This window comes from Ursus americanus, chromosome 12, assembly GCF_024610735.1.
Source record: "Ursus americanus isolate L20-20 chromosome 12, mUrsAme1.1.p, whole genome shotgun sequence".
Lineage (NCBI taxonomy): Eukaryota > Metazoa > Chordata > Mammalia > Carnivora > Ursidae > Ursus > Ursus americanus.
Genome location: NC_142138.1, coordinates 67,884,535 through 67,899,633, shown reverse-complemented (window position 1 = coordinate 67,899,633; position 15,099 = coordinate 67,884,535). Strand labels below are relative to the sequence as shown.

The following is a 15,099-nucleotide window of genomic DNA, read 5'->3' as shown; positions in this document are numbered from 1 at the left end:
GGGAAAAATTTATTTTTTCTAGGAGATCATCATCACGGTTGCCCTTGTCTTAAGTCTGTACAAACACTGTACTTATCTTTTTCATACAGATTCTGGGGATCCAGCCTCTGAACATTCTAAAAGGATTACTGCAGAATTCAGCCTTCTCTCATCAGAGAGCCTGCTTGTTGAGACTTACTGGAACTTATACACTGAGAGTGAACAGATGGAATGCAACGACAAACCCTCAAATGAAAGTGAGTCTTTGGTGCTACAGAGAATGTTGGCTCAGTTTGTGTGGTGGGGGAATGCAAAGCACAGCTCTGCTTTGGGAAACACACAAACAAGCGATCAGTGGAGGCACTGAGGGTGGGTTTTCAGACAACTGTTTAGGAAGACAAGTCAACACAAAGAGGAGACACAAGCAGGATTTAGAATAGCAAAACCAGTTAACCCAGGACAAGAATGCCAACTGACAGTGGCAGGCATAGATTCGTAAAGGACCTGGCTCAGAGATGAAATGTAGAGCTTATTGAAAGTGAGAAAAGAGGTTTCATCCAAATTAGGTCTGACAGACAACTTCTGTGGTCATGTTGCTGAGGTGAGTTGAGTTTGTCCTGCCTCCTTTGGCCCAATGACCTGACAGAGAACCCAACATGACATGGGCTTGCCTTGGGACTAGGAAGAGAGCAAAGCTCCCTGACACACTTGACATCTGTGTTTAAAACTCAATCCTAGAGTCCAGTTCAGATCAATATGTCTCTACAGGGCCTCCCCACAGGGATGACCTCTCTCGGCACAGCAGAGGTCTGGGATACAAAGAACAGGAGATCTATGTGGGTGTCCAGTTGGAGCTTTATCACCTTGACAATGGAGTACTCACTGGCCACTTCTAGAGAGGAACAGACTTCCAGGTCCTCAGGTGAGAAGATGGCGGTGCTCCTGTAAGGCCAGTAGGAGTCAGACAGGTCGGGAAGAACTGAATATGTCAAGTAGTGTTTATCTGGAGAGTCCCGTGAGACGTCCTGCTCTACCACCTCTAGCAGCTGTCCACTGAGCCTGCATGGTGGGGACAACCGAAGATTAACCTGAGAGGGATCTGAAATCCTATGTCCTGTCTGACTTTGATGGAAGGGACAAAGGAATGGTCAAGAAAGCAGAGAGGCTGACCCATTCAAGAGAGAAACAACTCTTCTTGTTTGAGTGCGACAAGCTCTGTTTGTCACAGGAGCAGCAGATAGAAAGGACAGTAAGTGCTCAGTGCACGGGCCAAGTAGCAAGCTTGTGAAGAAGGAGCCTCAATTATCTCTGTGTCATGCAATCATGACTCACTACACACAGAGTCTCAGAATAGTGGCTTTCCCCCTTCCTGTCAAATGGCATCGAGTTCTGCATTTGTTACCAAGTGACTGTCCCAGCTATCTCATCCAGAAAGGCCTCTTTCTCTCAATATCTGGCATGATAGTATATGTTTGTCTTCTTGCTGTGATATGTTCTTGCTAGGAAACCATGTCAACATGATAAATCTAACAGGCAGAAAGAAGACGTGCATCTCTCAATAAAGCACGGAGGACAGAATGAGCGAGCTCGGCGATCCTTGTGACATATTAAGTTTACCTGGGTCAGCTGACTGTGGGTTACTCAACTAGGGAGGTAATTAAGAAAAATGGAAGCAATCCAAGTACCATAAAAAAGCAGAAAACATGGTGAAAATGGATAATTTGTCATCGACCGAATAGATAATATAGTTCTCTTCAGCACTTTCTGCTTTTCCCTGGGTGCCACTTTTGAATTCACAGCCCCCAAGAACTCAGAATTACCTGGGGGCAACTGACTCTTGTCCTTTCGGTCCCTCCTGATCAATTTGGTTTTCTGCAAATAAAGGAAGAGAAAGAGTTACATGAAGCAGATTCCCCTTCACAAATGCCCACTCTTAGGTCCCATGTAGCACAGGAGAGCAACAGAAGCAGAGTGAAAACGGGCAACTGTGAGAGAACTCATCCAGGAGGGCTTAGGAGGGCCCTGGAAGCAATCACTGGCATTGCTCTCTTCAGCCATTAAATAAATGTCCCTGATATGACAGGCCATCATCACAGCATCCTGTCTTGAGTCTGCCAACAACAAGTTGATTCTTTTCCCCCGAGATCCTGGGGAAGAACCCGGCTGCTTCCGAGGGGTTGCTGCAACCTCTACGACATCGGCCACAGCAACGTGTTTCGTGACACATCTCCAAAGGCAAGAGAAACAAGAGATAAAATGAACTTGTGGGACTTCATCAAGATAAAAAGCTTCTGCATAGCAAAGGAAACAGTCAAAAAAACTAAGGCAGACCTGGAATTGGAGAATATATTTGCAAATGACACTACAGATAAAAGACTGGTATCCAAGGTCTACAAAGAACTTCTCAAACTTAATACACAAGAAACAAATAAACAAATCATAAAATGGGCAGAAGACATGAATAGACACTTTTCCTTTGAAGACATACAAATGGCTAACAGACACACGAAAGAATGTTCAAAATCATTAGCCATCAAGGAAATTGAAATCAAATCCACACTGAGATACCACCTTACACCAGTTCTAAGGCCCTTGTCGGGGCTGTGCTTCCCCGAACATTCCCTGAGCTCTTTCTCTGGGGCCTCTCCCCGGTGCCATAGTCTGCTGCTTATGTCACCTCCACCTGAGAACTACATCTCCCCATTTCTCAGGTAGTTCTGACAGAGGAGCCCCAGGCCACCCCAGGCTCCAGGAAGGGGCACTGAATGCAGGAGGGTAAGGAACGCACGACACAGGGGAAGGTCAGAAAGCTCAGTCTTTAGGAAATCTGAGCAGAGGTGGGTCCTGATGAAGAGGAAGCTGGGGACGAGGCCCCGGAGATGAGGGGAGATGATGAACTAGACGGAGGATCAGAGGAGAGAGTGACATGTGCACTTCATGTAAGAAAGGGGCCACTTATGTCCTTAGAAAAGGGAAAAAAGAAAAATAAGTGGGAGACAGTGTTGTGAGGCCAGTATTACCATTTTGACTGTGAGCACCGAACAGGGAAGATTGCCTCGAAGGTGTCTTAGGAGAGAAAACTGGGCACACGAGCCTTTCTGAGAAAGCCAGGGAAGATGGGGTCCAGTGAAAGTGGAGCCTCTGACAACTGCCCCATCCCCCATGAAACAATGCCCCGAAACCATTTGCCGAGTACTAAAGCCTCACAGCAACCCACAAATTAGACATGACAAATTCATAGATGTTGTCAAGCAACTTCTGTTGAATCAGGCCCCCTAGAATTTATGCCGTTTCTTCTTTCCCATATCGTTGGAATGGAGATACTAGTTTTGCGCTTTCCGATGAAGGGACAGAGGGGAAACTAGGTAAGAGGATGAATAATTTGGCCAGTTATAGAGCCAGAAAGTTGCAAACCCAAGACCTGGGGCAGAGCTGATACTAAACACCGGGCTCTTGCTGACCTCGCTGGATTGGAGCATCATGGGGTTCGACCTCACCCCGTTGCTGCCTCCAGCCATAAGCTTGTGACGACCAACACAGGGACTAGAACTTCCTACTCCCTGTCCTTCTCACCTTGGAAGAGCGGCCATTGGTTCCCAGAACCCATCTTGGCATCTAGGCTCCCGATGGCAGAGGAGAGGCCGAGCCTGGCACTGTTGTCTCCACAATCCAACTGCTGTTCCAGCTGCTGTTGCAGAGAATTGGCCACCTGGGTGCTTGGCTGTGTCTGTGCTCCAGACATTTGCACCTCTGCCCTTTGGAAAGTCACGTTTCCACTCGATGGGCCCTGGTGACGGGGAACCTGCATCGGGGCTGAAGCAAGAAGAGATTTCAATGGGATCCACCCCAGGGCTCCTTAGCTTAGCACTCCCAGAACACCCACGTCTGATGTCCCTTCCGGTCTGAGAGACCACCCTTCGAGCAGGTACAAAGGTAGACATCATGTGTATGAAGGAGATGTCAGTGTTGTGTCCGAGCCTAGGGATGCTGGGACGGCAGTTGCCCAGCCTGCAAAGTCCCTGAGGTGAAAATCACCCCCTTCAATCCACCAGGCGTTTGGATGGGCCTATGACTTCATTCCTATCATTCCGTTAGTCGTAACCTTCTACCTACAGCCTAGAGAGAGTAGGTAATAGAGAGTTCTTAAGGTATGGGGAGAAGGAGTTGCCAGTGGGAGCTGTGCAGCATTACAGGGGTGCAGGCAGCCAAGTGAAGAGCCTCCTGGGCACCCCTCGTGACAACAGAAAAGGCCCGGGACCTCTCAGCTCTCATTGCTTTTGGATGGAGCCTCATGGAGACATTGATCTCTCAGAGGGGCTGGAAGAGCCCCTGGCTCTGCTCACAGGACAGTGACTCACAGGGTAGGAGTTGGCAGATGTGTGGCAGGGTCACAGGGATCTCTGGGGGCAGTCTCGCAACCTTTTCCTTTACATTTACAACTGTTTCAAATAATTTGGTACAAAAAAAGAGGGCAGGGCCAACCGCATCCCCACATAGGACCTGACAGGACTGAGTGGAGACCAGTGGGCAGTCTGAGCTGGTGTGGGTCTGAGGTCCCATAACCACTGGCCAGGGGTCTTGGGCAAGTGACATGACGTTGCTGAGGCTCGGTTCCCTTGGCTCTCACAGGAGATGCCACACCGACTGGAGAGTGACCTCTGAGGACATGAGGGGCTCCAGCACAACAGCCCTGCTGGTGAGCGGACACGGAAAGGGACGTGGCGGACAAACGAAGCAAAGTAACTGTGTGTTTCATTTCTGCTTCCTGAATTGCTGTAATCCTGAGGAGGCCTTTGCTTCTTGGCCCCTCCGAGAGGAATGGGAAACAGGGGAGAAGGTGGTGCTAGGGTGGAGAGACTGTTAACTGACCAAAAAGATGAAGGAACAAAATATTTCATGGCCAATTTTACTAGACAACATTGACACAGTGAGGAACCTCATAGACTCCTTGCTGCTCCTACAAGGTGATTTGATGAGCAAGGAAAGTCGGCTAACAATGCAAATGCTTCTCCCAGAAGCAAAGTCCGAATTGTAGCCTGAGTGGGAAGAAATGAGAATTGGGTGTTAGCCTGCACTCCTGTGCGAGTGTGACCCAAGGGGGTCTTGCTGAGCAGGCAGCACTTTTCTGAAGATTCTGGAGAGGGGAACAACTCTGCTTTGCTCCAGAATGAGGCCAATACCCACGGCAGGTGCACGGACCGTTGATCATTTACATGACATTATGCTACTGAGGGCAACACTTGACGGGGAGAAAATCACTGAAGCTGCACACAGGGTGGAAAGGACACCATCCGTGGAGGATGGAAAACCAGGGCTAGAGCTTCGGCTTCACTGAAACCACGGGGTCAAGCTAGGACTGGGTGCTCAGGATCTTCTATCTAAATGCTGAGCATTCTGGGCTCCCCAGAAGCCAAAACTTTGAGCTCAGCAACAATATCACAGATGCTGCAAATATGGAGCACATGCAAATCTGCGTGGAGAGCCAGAGAGTTTGCAGGACACTACTCCAGATATACAACTGGCAATAAAATCTCATGAGTAGCAGAAGTCGGTTCTTACAAAAAAGAAAGAAAGCATGAAAGCAGGAAAGAAAAAGGAGAGAAAAGAAAGAGTCCTGTTACCCAGATATCTACAGTTGACATAGTGGTGGCTGAAGGTTTGCTCTCTTCCCTGCATTTCTCCTCTCTAAACTGACTTGGTACCAAGGGCCTGCACTTGGGAGGGGGCTTGGTGGCAGAGGGAAGTCTGGGACAGAAGGAAAGGAAAATTGTCTGACCCACATGATGCCTTTTTTTTTTATACACTCCCCGCCCAGTGTGGAGCCCAACGTGGGCCTTGAACTCACAACCCTATGATCAAGACCTGAATGGAGATCAAGAGCTGGATGCTTAACCAACTGAGCCACCCAGGTAACCCAGTGTTTTTGAAATGAAATCCAAGAGCAGATTTCTAACCAGTTTGAGTCTCTAGGATCTGTTGGCAAGGATGCACGTCTCAGCCGATTTACGTTGTTGGATATAGAGAAGACAGGCTTCCTGACCTCCCCTCCACCCAGGAGTGTTGTGCCCCTCACAATGGGAGTACTTACCACCCACATCCAGACCCAAGAAGGTTTCCTGCTTATCAAATGTGAATGAAGCACTTGTGTAAGGTCTGCAGGTGTCTGGCAGGTCATGGCCAAATGAAGAAGTCAAATAACAGTCATCCAGGGAGTCCTGCGGGTCTTCATTGTCTTCTGCCACTGGTAGCTCCCTGTGGAGCCTCGTGTGACAGGCAGGACTGGAGATGCAACAAGAAAGTTGAGTCAACATGGAGTCCCAGCTGCTTTGGGCGGCACCGAAAAGAAATGCGAAGTCTTCTTCCCATGAACCATTCTGCCTCCATCTGGGGCCAGAGTGTGGATGTACTGGGGATAGATGAGGCAGGCAGGGAGGGAGCAAGAGCTAGAGGGGCCCAGAGCATGGCCAGAATGGGAGACTAAAGGGAAGGAGTCTGAACCACCCCAGCACACAGCAGTCACAACACACAGCACGCTCAGAAAACAATAAAACCAGCATCAACACTTTTGCATACGTTTTGTTGACATTTACAGAAAGCACCAAGACAACCCCAGACTGGCAGCATTGTAGATTCCTAGAAAGCTCGTGTGTCCGAGGCCTACTTGTCTAAACACTGAGATATCAATTTTTTTACACACTTTTCTTGCCATGAATTCTTGCCAACGTCATAATGCGAAACCAGCAGAGACAGATGTGCATCTTAGGCTGGACTCAATACAAAGAGAGACCGTGAGAATGCAAGAAATCCTGTGATTGGTTAGTATACCTGTGTCAATGGCCTGAGCTTCCAAATTTGGGACGCATAAAGAAAGGGGCCTATATGAGTACCACTGTGAAACAGAGAACATTGCTAACGGACCATTTTATGGGTGTCTGAATGGGTGAAGTAGGTACATTTAGCAGTTTCTAGATTTGCCGAGAGCCAAGATCCCCAGACATCACCACTGCATTAAAGCCCATGATTCTTCAGAGTTACCTGGCATAAATCCGTCCTTGGTCTTCTTCCTCCACAAGATCATTATGACTGTCTACAAATAAATACAGACAGGGCCAGTCACGTTCAACAACACCATGTGTACATTCCAATTAAGTATCCGATACAACTAGCACACGGACTGTGCGCCGCTTAGCGGGGCAGCAGGATATTGTGAGAGTAACCATCCAGGAGGCCTCAGGTAGTGTCTTGGGAATGTGCCTTGGTCTGCTTTCCTGAGCCATTGGGCATGAGCTCCCTGCTGTGGTAGAGCCACATCTCAAGAGTCTGTGTACAGCGTGAAACGTGTGTTTTGCCACAGATTCTGGGGAACAGCTTACCTACATTCTAAAAACTTAGTGCAACCTTCTCTCATTACCTTATGCCATGAGATAAATGGTTTAAGGGAATTTAGACACAGAGACCAGACTGATGGATGGAATCTGCAAACCCTCATGTCAAAAGAAACCTTTTGTGTACAATTCTTTGTGCTTACAGACATATGAGCCATGCATGGGAGGGGCAAAGGCCAGAATCAGCTGTGCTTCAAGGAAACCTACAGCAAGCTGATGGTAGAGGTGTTGATGACCTGATACTCTGATGACAACTCAGTGTAGACAGCCAACATAGAGGACACAGACACTGGGAGTCAGAGCAGTCAGGCAGGGAAACAACAAATCGAAAGATGTAGGTAAGGCTGCCAACATCTTTGGACAGGTACAAAAATTCAAGAGACAATATTCAGCTATGAAAATGAGAGCATTGCAGATGAAGAGAGATATTTAATGGAAATCAGGAACAAAGACAGAGAACTCTGCATGTGGAGCACAAGTGAGTGTGAGCTGTCACATCTGCCTTGAATCGAATGTCCTAACTTCTGTCAGAAGCCATAAGCATGGCCTGAGATGAGGAACAAAGGGCAGGTGCCTGACTCACCTGAGGTCTGTGCTAAAAAGTGTATCCTAGAGCCTGACTCAGATCCTTATGTCTACTGGGCTTCTACAGAGCGATGACACATTTCTGCACAACCAGAGGTTGGGATCCCAAAACTAGGGGGTCAGCTTGGGAGTCCAGTTGGAGCTTTATCACCTTGACAATGGAGGACTCACTAGCTACTTCCAGAGCAGTACAGATGTCCAGATCTTCGAATGAGGTGATGTCAGCCTTGCTACAATTCCCGAGGGAGTCAGACAGGTCAGGAAGGGCCGAATAAGTCAAATAGCGTTCATCCAGGGAGTCACATGGGGTATCCTCTTCCACCTCTGGCAGCTCTGCGGTGAGCCTGGGAGGGTCGGGAGATCTGAAGTTTAACACAAGAAAAGTAGACACCCCAGCATCCTACTGGTTTTGATGGGAGGCCGAGAAGTATACTCATAACAAAGGGGCACAGCCGTGATTAACAGCAAAAACTATCCTCCTGTTACAGGGGCAGAGAGTGGGTGCTGTGGGGGCAGTAGAGACAGATAGAGAACAGAAGGTGCTCAGGATAGTGGCCGCAGAGCTAAGCTTCTGAGCAACAAACTTAACGACTGTGGAATGGAACACATAGCTCACAGCGCGCATGGAGAATCCTAAAGGTGGCTTCAACACTTTTGCATAAATATTATTGATACTACCTTGGGTAACCAAGTGAACACAGGCTTTAAAAGACAACATCCATATGGAGAGACCGTGTGTCGTCGGTGCCTCTTTCTCATCCTGTGACGTGATGTGAATTTTTTTTAGGTATTCTTTGGCTATAATATATCCTCAGTGTGGTAACACCAAACAGGGAGAGGCAGATAGTCGTCTCACTGTCCTTTTACCAAAAGGAGAGAACAGGGGAATGCAGAGAATCCCAGTGACTGCTAATTCACGAAGTTCCACCCCTTCAGGTTATTGAAATGAAGGGGTCAGTAAACGGAACTTAACCATGTAACATGTGAAGCCACACTTCATGGTTAAACAAAGGTACTTTGTGATTGGAGAACGGATAAAACAGGCATGTCTGGCAGTTTATGTTTCTTCCTTGAAATGCAGTCCTTCAGTTTAACCACTGAAATAACAACCCAGGCTTCTTCAGAGTTACCTGAGGCCTATCGGGTCTTGGTCTTCTTCCTCCTTATGAGAGATTTGATTTTCTGTAAATACATAAAGACAGGGCAGTCATTAAGCAGATCCTGCTCGGTACATTAATAATCTAGTGTCTAATGCTAGCCGGGCACTCAGATATGCTCAGTGTGAGAACAGATTTAGGCAGAAGAATATTTCAGGGTGCTTCTGATATTGTCTTATGACAAGTGGTTTGATTTCCTTGCCTGAGACATTGGGAAAAATTTATTTTTTCTAGGAGATCATCATCACGGTTGCCCTTGTCTTAAGTCTGTACAAACACTGTACTTATCTTTTTCATACAGATTCTGGGGATCCAGCCTCTGAACATTCTAAAAGGATTACTGCAGAATTCAGCCTTCTCTCATCAGAGAGCCTGCTTGTTGAGACTTACTGGAACTTATACACTGAGAGTGAACAGATGGAATGCAACGACAAACCCTCAAATGAAAGTGAGTCTTTGGTGCTACAGAGAATGTTGGCTCAGTTTGTGTGGTGGGGGAATGCAAAGCACAGCTCTGCTTTGGGAAACACACAAACAAGCGATCAGTGGAGGCACTGAGGGTGGGTTTTCAGACAACTGTTTAGGAAGACAAGTCAACACAAAGAGGAGACACAAGCAGGATTTAGAATAGCAAAACCAGTTAACCCAGGACAAGAATGCCAACTGACAGTGGCAGGCATAGATTCGTAAAGGACCTGGCTCAGAGATGAAATGTAGAGCTTATTGAAAGTGAGAAAAGAGGTTTCATCCAAATTAGGTCTGACAGACAACTTCTGTGGTCATGTTGCTGAGGTGAGTTGAGTTTGTCCTGCCTCCTTTGGCCCAATGACCTGACAGAGAACCCAACATGACATGGGCTTGCCTTGGGACTAGGAAGAGAGCAAAGCTCCCTGACACACTTGACATCTGTGTTTAAAACTCAATCCTAGAGTCCAGTTCAGATCAATATGTCTCTACAGGGCCTCCCCACAGGGATGACCTCTCTCGGCACAGCAGAGGTCTGGGATACAAAGAACAGGAGATCTATGTGGGTGTCCAGTTGGAGCTTTATCACCTTGACAATGGAGTACTCACTGGCCACTTCTAGAGAGGAACAGACTTCCAGGTCCTCAGGTGAGAAGATGGCGGTGCTCCTGTAAGGCCAGTAGGAGTCAGACAGGTCGGGAAGAACTGAATATGTCAAGTAGTGTTTATCTGGAGAGTCCCGTGAGACGTCCTGCTCTACCACCTCTAGCAGCTGTCCACTGAGCCTGCATGGTGGGGACAACCGAAGATTAACCTGAGAGGGATCTGAAATCCTATGTCCTGTCTGACTTTGATGGAAGGGACAAAGGAATGGTCAAGAAAGCAGAGAGGCTGACCCATTCAAGAGAGAAACAACTCTTCTTGTTTGAGTGCGACAAGCTCTGTTTGTCACAGGAGCAGCAGATAGAAAGGACAGTAAGTGCTCAGTGCACGGGCCAAGTAGCAAGCTTGTGAAGAAGGAGCCTCAATTATCTCTGTGTCATGCAATCATGACTCACTACACACAGAGTCTCAGAATAGTGGCTTTCCCCCTTCCTGTCAAATGGCATCGAGTTCTGCATTTGTTACCAAGTGACTGTCCCAGCTATCTCATCCAGAAAGGCCTCTTTCTCTCAATATCTGGCATGATAGTATATGTTTGTCTTCTTGCTGTGATATGTTCTTGCTAGGAAACCATGTCAACATGATAAATCTAACAGGCAGAAAGAAGACGTGCATCTCTCAATAAAGCACGGAGGACAGAATGAGCGAGCTCGGCGATCCTTGTGACATATTAAGTTTACCTGGGTCAGCTGACTGTGGGTTACTCAACTAGGGAGGTAATTAAGAAAAATGGAAGCAATCCAAGTACCATAAAAAAGCAGAAAACATGGTGAAAATGGATAATTTGTCATCGACCGAATAGATAATATAGTTCTCTTCAGCACTTTCTGCTTTTCCCTGGGTGCCACTTTTGAATTCACAGCCCCCAAGAACTCAGAATTACCTGGGGGCAACTGACTCTTGTCCTTTCGGTCCCTCCTGATCAATTTGGTTTTCTGCAAATAAAGGAAGAGAAAGAGTTACATGAAGCAGATTCCCCTTCACAAATGCCCACTCTTAGGTCCCATGTAGCACAGGAGAGCAACAGAAGCAGAGTGAAAACGGGCAACTGTGAGAGAACTCATCCAGGAGGGCTTAGGAGGGCCCTGGAAGCAATCACTGGCATTGCTCTCTTCAGCCATTAAATAAATGTCCCTGATATGACAGGCCATCATCACAGCATCCTGTCTTGAGTCTGCCAACAACAAGTTGATTCTTTTCCCCCGAGATCCTGGGGAAGAACCCGGCTGCTTCCGAGGGGTTGCTGCAACCTCTACGACATCGGCCACAGCAACGTGTTTCGTGACACATCTCCAAAGGCAAGAGAAACAAGAGATAAAATGAACTTGTGGGACTTCATCAAGATAAAAAGCTTCTGCATAGCAAAGGAAACAGTCAAAAAAACTAAGGCAGACCTGGAATTGGAGAATATATTTGCAAATGACACTACAGATAAAAGACTGGTATCCAAGGTCTACAAAGAACTTCTCAAACTTAATACACAAGAAACAAATAAACAAATCATAAAATGGGCAGAAGACATGAATAGACACTTTTCCTTTGAAGACATACAAATGGCTAACAGACACACGAAAGAATGTTCAAAATCATTAGCCATCAAGGAAATTGAAATCAAATCCACACTGAGATACCACCTTACACCAGTTCTAAGGCCCTTGTCGGGGCTGTGCTTCCCCGAACATTCCCTGAGCTCTTTCTCTGGGGCCTCTCCCCGGTGCCATAGTCTGCTGCTTATGTCACCTCCACCTGAGAACTACATCTCCCCATTTCTCAGGTAGTTCTGACAGAGGAGCCCCAGGCCACCCCAGGCTCCAGGAAGGGGCACTGAATGCAGGAGGGTAAGGAACGCACGACACAGGGGAAGGTCAGAAAGCTCAGTCTTTAGGAAATCTGAGCAGAGGTGGGTCCTGATGAAGAGGAAGCTGGGGACGAGGCCCCGGAGATGAGGGGAGATGATGAACTAGACGGAGGATCAGAGGAGAGAGTGACATGTGCACTTCATGTAAGAAAGGGGCCACTTATGTCCTTAGAAAAGGGAAAAAAGAAAAATAAGTGGGAGACAGTGTTGTGAGGCCAGTATTACCATTTTGACTGTGAGCACCGAACAGGGAAGATTGCCTCGAAGGTGTCTTAGGAGAGAAAACTGGGCACACGAGCCTTTCTGAGAAAGCCAGGGAAGATGGGGTCCAGTGAAAGTGGAGCCTCTGACAACTGCCCCATCCCCCATGAAACAATGCCCCGAAACCATTTGCCGAGTACTAAAGCCTCACAGCAACCCACAAATTAGACATGACAAATTCATAGATGTTGTCAAGCAACTTCTGTTGAATCAGGCCCCCTAGAATTTATGCCGTTTCTTCTTTCCCATATCGTTGGAATGGAGATACTAGTTTTGCGCTTTCCGATGAAGGGACAGAGGGGAAACTAGGTAAGAGGATGAATAATTTGGCCAGTTATAGAGCCAGAAAGTTGCAAACCCAAGACCTGGGGCAGAGCTGATACTAAACACCGGGCTCTTGCTGACCTCGCTGGATTGGAGCATCATGGGGTTCGACCTCACCCCGTTGCTGCCTCCAGCCATAAGCTTGTGACGACCAACACAGGGACTAGAACTTCCTACTCCCTGTCCTTCTCACCTTGGAAGAGCGGCCATTGGTTCCCAGAACCCATCTTGGCATCTAGGCTCCCGATGGCAGAGGAGAGGCCGAGCCTGGCACTGTTGTCTCCACAATCCAACTGCTGTTCCAGCTGCTGTTGCAGAGAATTGGCCACCTGGGTGCTTGGCTGTGTCTGTGCTCCAGACATTTGCACCTCTGCCCTTTGGAAAGTCACGTTTCCACTCGATGGGCCCTGGTGACGGGGAACCTGCATCGGGGCTGAAGCAAGAAGAGATTTCAATGGGATCCACCCCAGGGCTCCTTAGCTTAGCACTCCCAGAACACCCACGTCTGATGTCCCTTCCGGTCTGAGAGACCACCCTTCGAGCAGGTACAAAGGTAGACATCATGTGTATGAAGGAGATGTCAGTGTTGTGTCCGAGCCTAGGGATGCTGGGACGGCAGTTGCCCAGCCTGCAAAGTCCCTGAGGTGAAAATCACCCCCTTCAATCCACCAGGCGTTTGGATGGGCCTATGACTTCATTCCTATCATTCCGTTAGTCGTAACCTTCTACCTACAGCCTAGAGAGAGTAGGTAATAGAGAGTTCTTAAGGTATGGGGAGAAGGAGTTGCCAGTGGGAGCTGTGCAGCATTACAGGGGTGCAGGCAGCCAAGTGAAGAGCCTCCTGGGCACCCCTCGTGACAACAGAAAAGGCCCGGGACCTCTCAGCTCTCATTGCTTTTGGATGGAGCCTCATGGAGACATTGATCTCTCAGAGGGGCTGGAAGAGCCCCTGGCTCTGCTCACAGGACAGTGACTCACAGGGTAGGAGTTGGCAGATGTGTGGCAGGGTCACAGGGATCTCTGGGGGCAGTCTCGCAACCTTTTCCTTTACATTTACAACTGTTTCAAATAATTTGGTACAAAAAAAGAGGGCAGGGCCAACCGCATCCCCACATAGGACCTGACAGGACTGAGTGGAGACCAGTGGGCAGTCTGAGCTGGTGTGGGTCTGAGGTCCCATAACCACTGGCCAGGGGTCTTGGGCAAGTGACATGACGTTGCTGAGGCTCGGTTCCCTTGGCTCTCACAGGAGATGCCACACCGACTGGAGAGTGACCTCTGAGGACATGAGGGGCTCCAGCACAACAGCCCTGCTGGTGAGCGGACACGGAAAGGGACGTGGCGGACAAACGAAGCAAAGTAACTGTGTGTTTCATTTCTGCTTCCTGAATTGCTGTAATCCTGAGGAGGCCTTTGCTTCTTGGCCCCTCCGAGAGGAATGGGAAACAGGGGAGAAGGTGGTGCTAGGGTGGAGAGACTGTTAACTGACCAAAAAGATGAAGGAACAAAATATTTCATGGCCAATTTTACTAGACAACATTGACACAGTGAGGAACCTCATAGACTCCTTGCTGCTCCTACAAGGTGATTTGATGAGCAAGGAAAGTCGGCTAACAATGCAAATGCTTCTCCCAGAAGCAAAGTCCGAATTGTAGCCTGAGTGGGAAGAAATGAGAATTGGGTGTTAGCCTGCACTCCTGTGCGAGTGTGACCCAAGGGGGTCTTGCTGAGCAGGCAGCACTTTTCTGAAGATTCTGGAGAGGGGAACAACTCTGCTTTGCTCCAGAATGAGGCCAATACCCACGGCAGGTGCACGGACCGTTGATCATTTACATGACATTATGCTACTGAGGGCAACACTTGACGGGGAGAAAATCACTGAAGCTGCACACAGGGTGGAAAGGACACCATCCGTGGAGGATGGAAAACCAGGGCTAGAGCTTCGGCTTCACTGAAACCACGGGGTCAAGCTAGGACTGGGTGCTCAGGATCTTCTATCTAAATGCTGAGCATTCTGGGCTCCCCAGAAGCCAAAACTTTGAGCTCAGCAACAATATCACAGATGCTGCAAATATGGAGCACATGCAAATCTGCGTGGAGAGCCAGAGAGTTTGCAGGACACTACTCCAGATATACAACTGGCAATAAAATCTCATGAGTAGCAGAAGTCGGTTCTTACAAAAAAGAAAGAAAGCATGAAAGCAGGAAAGAAAAAGGAGAGAAAAGAAAGAGTCCTGTTACCCAGATATCTACAGTTGACATAGTGGTGGCTGAAGGTTTGCTCTCTTCCCTGCATTTCTCCTCTCTAAACTGACTTGGTACCAAGGGCCTGCACTTGGGAGGGGGCTTGGTGGCAGAGGGAAGTCTGGGACAGAAGGAAAGGAAAATTGTCTGACCCACATGATGCCTTTTTTTTTTTATA

The 15,099-nt window shown here is 48.1% G+C and overlaps 2 protein-coding genes across 2 annotated transcripts in view; one reads left to right on the top strand and one right to left on the bottom strand.

Moving 5' to 3' along the window:
• The window catches only part of LOC123802716 (uncharacterized), a 389,246-nt gene that overhangs the window by 171,181 nt on the left and 202,966 nt on the right, over nucleotides 1-15,099 (bottom strand). The gene's annotated exons all lie outside the window — the stretch shown is intronic.
• The window catches only part of LOC148109222 (myomegalin-like), a 127,699-nt gene that overhangs the window by 6,927 nt on the left and 105,673 nt on the right, over nucleotides 1-15,099 (top strand). The window contains 3 exon segments of the mRNA XM_087866338.1: nucleotides 90-236; nucleotides 5,795-5,888; nucleotides 9,408-9,554. The gene's annotated coding sequence lies outside the window, so the exon portion shown is untranslated.